Source organism: Schistocerca piceifrons, unplaced genomic scaffold (genome assembly GCF_021461385.2).
Source record: "Schistocerca piceifrons isolate TAMUIC-IGC-003096 unplaced genomic scaffold, iqSchPice1.1 HiC_scaffold_954, whole genome shotgun sequence".
NCBI classification, from domain to species: Eukaryota; Metazoa; Arthropoda; class Insecta; order Orthoptera; family Acrididae; genus Schistocerca; species Schistocerca piceifrons.
In genome coordinates this window covers 32,501-37,500 of record NW_025729228.1, presented here as the reverse complement: position 1 = coordinate 37,500, position 5,000 = coordinate 32,501, and the positions used below count along the sequence as shown (strand labels likewise).

Below are 5,000 nucleotides of genomic sequence, written 5' to 3'. Positions count from 1 at the left end.
GCACGAAGGATGTCACGCGACTAGTTAGCAGGCTAGAGTCTCGTTCGTTATCGGAATTAACCAGACAAATCGCTCCACCAACTAAGAACGGCCATGCACCACCACCCACCGAATCAAGAAAGAGCTATCAATCTGTCAATCCTTCCGGTGTCCGGGCCTGGTGAGGTTTCCCGTGTTGAGTCAAATTAAGCCGCAGGCTCCACTCCTGGTGGTGCCCTTCCGTCAATTCCTTTAAGTTTCAGCTTTGCAACCATACTTCCCCCGGAACCCAAAAGCTTTGGTTTCCCGGAGGCTGCCCGCCGAGTCATCGGAGGAACTGCGGCGGATCGCTGGCTGGCATCGTTTATGGTTAGAACTAGGGCGGTATCTGATCGCCTTCGAACCTCTAACTTTCGTTCTTGATTAATGAAAACATACTTGGCAAATGCTTTCGCTTCTGTTCGTCTTGCGACGATCCAAGAATTTCACCTCTAACGTCGCAATACGAATGCCCCCGCCTGTCCCTATTAATCATTACCTCGGGTTCCGAAAACCAACAAAATAGAACCGAGGTCCTATTCCATTATTCCATGCACACAGTATTCAGGCGGGCTTGCCTGCTTTAAGCACTCTAATTTGTTCAAAGTAAACGTGCCGGCCCACCGAGACACTCAATAAAGAGCACCCTGGTAGGATTTCAACGGGGTCCGCCTCGGGACGCACGAGCACGCACGGGGCGGTCGCACGCCTTCGGCTCGCCCCACCGGCAGGACGTCCCACGATACATGCCAGTTAAACACCGACGGGCGGTGAACCAACAGCGTGGGACACAAATCCAACTACGAGCTTTTTAACCGCAACAACTTTAATATACGCTATTGGAGCTGGAATTACCGCGGCTGCTGGCACCAGACTTGCCCTCCAATAGATACTCGTTAAAGGATTTAAAGTGTACTCATTCCGATTACGGGGCCTCGGATGAGTCCCGTATCGTTATTTTTCGTCACTACCTCCCCGTGCCGGGAGTGGGTAATTTGCGCGCCTGCTGCCTTCCTTGGATGTGGTAGCCGTTTCTCAGGCTCCCTCTCCGGAATCGAACCCTGATTCCCCGTTACCCGTTACAACCATGGTAGGCGCAGAACCTACCATCGACAGTTGATAAGGCAGACATTTGAAAGATGCGTCGCCGGTACGAGGACCGTGCGATCAGCCCAAAGTTATTCAGAGTCACCAAGGCAAACGGACCGGACGAGCCGACCGATTGGTTTTGATCTAATAAAAGCGTCCCTTCCATCTCTGGTCGGGACTCTGTTTGCATGTATTAGCTCTAGAATTACCACAGTTATCCAAGTAACGTGGGTACGATCTAAGGAACCATAACTGATTTAATGAGCCATTCGCGGTTTCACCTTAATGCGGCTTGTACTGAGACATGCATGGCTTAATCTTTGAGACAAGCATATGACTACTGGCAGGATCAACCAGGGAGCTGCGTCAACTAGAGCTGAGCAGCCGGCCGCCCGGGAGTGTGTCCCGGGGGCCCGCGCGAACACGCAAGCGTCCGCTCAATCATTCTGCAAACAGGAGGAGGCTGAGCTCCCCTGCACAATACACCTCGAAACCCTCTCAGGTCCCGGCGGCGCGCAGCGCCGTCCCAAGTACTTGGTCGGGTTCGAGAGAGGCGCAATCGCCCGGAGTTAGGCGAGTAGACGCTTTCGGTGCGACCACCCATGCTCCCAACTGAGCTTGCCGCTGCCGACAGAGGCCCGGGAGCGTGCTGTCGTGGCATTGCCGGCGGGAGACAACACGCGCCACCTACGGTGACCGGCAGCTCCAACGCCAGCGCCACAGAAGGACAAAAGCCCCACTTGGGTGCCGAAGCGAACTCTCCCAGCACAGCGCACGCGCCAACACATCCGCACAGCTGCGATACAAACCACCAGCGAGAACCGCTGGGGCGACCGAGCAGCAGACGGCGTCGCGGCGCCGAGCGCCGGGCGGCAGCGCATCCTCAACGCACACAGTCCTCAATCGGACCAGCACACTGAAGATGTCCACCGCGCTTCGCACCGGGCCCGCGAGGACCTACTTTGGCCGCACGGCGCCGCGCGCAGGGTGCGCCGGCGCGCAGCTGCGACGCCTGCCGCGTCCGTCGGCCGGCGCGCCTGCCACTGGCCGCCCCCACCAGCCGGCTGTAGCGCGTGCGCCCACGCACCGCGCGGCCAGCACGCCGGGAGGCGCCCCCTCACCGGCCGGGGACGGTCCCACCCAGCCACCGCCGCGTATCGCTTCACACCCAGATGCCGTTCAGTTTCGTCGGCATGGTGGGTATCGCTGGAACAACCGGTTAGTACCTCAACCTATCGTCGCCATCACCGATTCACCCCTAGCGAGAACAACCGCACCACAACAGGTTACCATTTGTTCATTTGCGTAACTTCACCAGAAAACGCAGGCGTCCATCGCCATTTGCAACTTCCACGATTATTGCATGCCTGTGTCAGGTGTCACGCCACACTACGTCTGCCCACATACACGCAACAAAATGTGCACGCCTAGACAATACGTGGAAGGTGGCCCCCGTACGTATGCGATGTCCATTGCTCGAACGACTGTCAACCGGCCTCTGTAGCATGTCGCAGATATGGAACGCGGTGCACCATGCCATCACGGTGTGTGAGGAGAGACGACTAGGTCCGAATACATCAACAGACAGCTCATGCTGATCGCCATCCACGGCGTCCGTTCCTCCCACACGTCTCTATGGCGTACCACACTGCAATCCAGCTCTCATAGGGAGACGACACGTAGCTGCGTGCACAATATTTGCACTGTATGGTCCGCCGTTTTTGGGCGCAGTCGTTGTACGGTCACACATGTGCCACGATGTATCATTCAGTACATAAGGACGAATGTGCAGTACAGATTGTGGTTTACGCGTACGACATTAGCGGACAGTTGACACAGGCCGCACCACAACGTAGCCTGAGTACGTCGCATGCGGAGGGCATTGAACATGCAAAGTTCTCACCAACCAGCTTGCGAAGGCAGGGGGCAAGGTGGGGACGTGGGGAGGGGCGGCATGTACGTCCTGCTGCCATCCACATTACAGTGTACAGCAGGAGCATGTGGAAAGTGAGCAAGACTTGCAAGGTGTTTAACATGAAGCGATACACAGGGGAGCGGGGAGTGCGAGTAGCGAACTATATTGCGAGGGTTGCGGGTGGGCAACACTACACTAATTGAACGAGTCGTATAACAATTACAGAGCAGGTTTAGGCGACAACGTGGGTTACGTTAGGCGACAACGTGGGTTACGTTAGGCGACAACGTGGGTTAGGTTAAGGCACGACGTGGGTTAGGTTAAGGCACGACGTGGGTTAGGTTAAGGCACGACGTGGGTTAGGTTAAGGCACGACGTGGGTTAGGTTAAGGCACGACGTGGGTTAGGTTAAGGCACGACATGGGTTAGGTTAAGGCACGACGTGGGTTAGGTTAAGGCACGACATGGGTTAGGTTAAGGCACGACATGGGTTAGGTTAAGGCACAACATGGGTTAGGTTAAGGCACAACATGGGTTAGGTTAAGGCACAACATGGGTTAGGTTAAGGCACAACATGGGTTAGGTTAAGGCACAACATGGGTTAGGTTAAGGCACAACATGGGTTAGGTTAAGGCACAACATGGGTTAGGTTAAGGCACAACATGGGTTAGGTTAAGGCACAACATGGGTTAGGTTAAGGCACAACATGGGTTAGGTTAAGGCACAACATGGGTTAGGTTAAGGCACAACATGGGTTAGGTTAAGGCACAACATGGGTTAGGTTAAGGCACAACATAGGTTAGGTTAAGGCACAACATGGGTTAGGTTAAGGCACAACATGGGTTAGGTTAAGGCACAACATGGGTTAGGTTAAGGCACAACATGGGTTAGGTTAAGGCACAACATGGGTTAGGTTAAGGCACAACATGGGTTAGGTTAAGGCACAACATGGGTTAGGTTAAGGCACAACATGGGTTAGGTTAAGGCACAACATGGGTTAGGTTAAGGCACAACATGGGTTAGGTTAAGGCACAACATGGGTTAGGTTAAGGCACAACATGGGTTAGGTTAAGGCACAACATGGGTTAGGTTAAGGCACAACATGGGTTAGGTTAAGGCACAACATGGGTTAGGTTAAGGCACAACATGGGTTAGGTTAAGGCACAACATGGGTTAGGTTAAGGCACAACATGGGTTAGGTTAAGGCACAACATGGGTTAGGTTAAGGCACAACATGGGTTAGGTTAAGGCACAACATGGGTTAGGTTAAGGCACAACATGGGTTAGGTTAAGGCACAACATGGGTTAGGTTAAGGCACAACATGGGTTAGGTTAAGGCACAACATGGGTTAGGTTAAGGCACAACATGGGTTAGGTTAAGGCACAACATAGGTTAGGTTAAGGCACAACATAGGTTAGGTTAAGGCACAACATAGGTTAGGTTAAGGCACAACATAGGTTAGGTTAAGGCACAACATGGGTTAGGTTAAGGCACAACATGGGTTAGGTTAAGGCACAACATGGGTTAGGTTAAGGCACAACATGGGTTAGGTTAAGGCACAACATGGGTTAGGTTAAGGCACAACATGGGTTAGGTTAAGGCACAACATGGGTTAGGTTAAGGCACAACATGGGTTAGGTTAAGGCACAACATGGGTTAGGTTAAGGCACAACATGGGTTAGGTTAAGGCACAACATGGGTTAGGTTAAGGCACAACATGGGTTAGGTTAAGGCACAACATGGGTTAGGTTAAGGCACAACATGGGTTAGGTTAAGGCACAACATAGGTTAGGTTAAGGCACAACATAGGTTAGGTTAAGGCACAACATAGGTTAGGTTAAGGCACAACATAGGTTAGGTTAAGGCACAACATAGGTTAGGTTAAGGCACAACATAGGTTAGGTTAAGGCACAACATAGGTTAGGTTAAGGCACAACATAGGTTAGGTTAAGGCACAACATAGGTTAGGTTAAGGTA

General features: G+C 52.8%; 1 non-coding gene across 1 annotated transcript in view; it reads right to left on the bottom strand.

The window, feature by feature from the left end:
* Window positions 1–1,467, bottom strand: part of LOC124773505 — a 1,909-nt gene extending 442 nt beyond the window's left edge. The window contains exon 1 of the ribosomal RNA XR_007014749.1: window positions 1–1,467. This exon is cut by the window's left edge and continues 442 nt beyond it. This is a non-coding gene — a ribosomal RNA (small subunit ribosomal RNA).
* Between the last annotated feature and the right edge of the window lie 3,533 nt (window positions 1,468–5,000).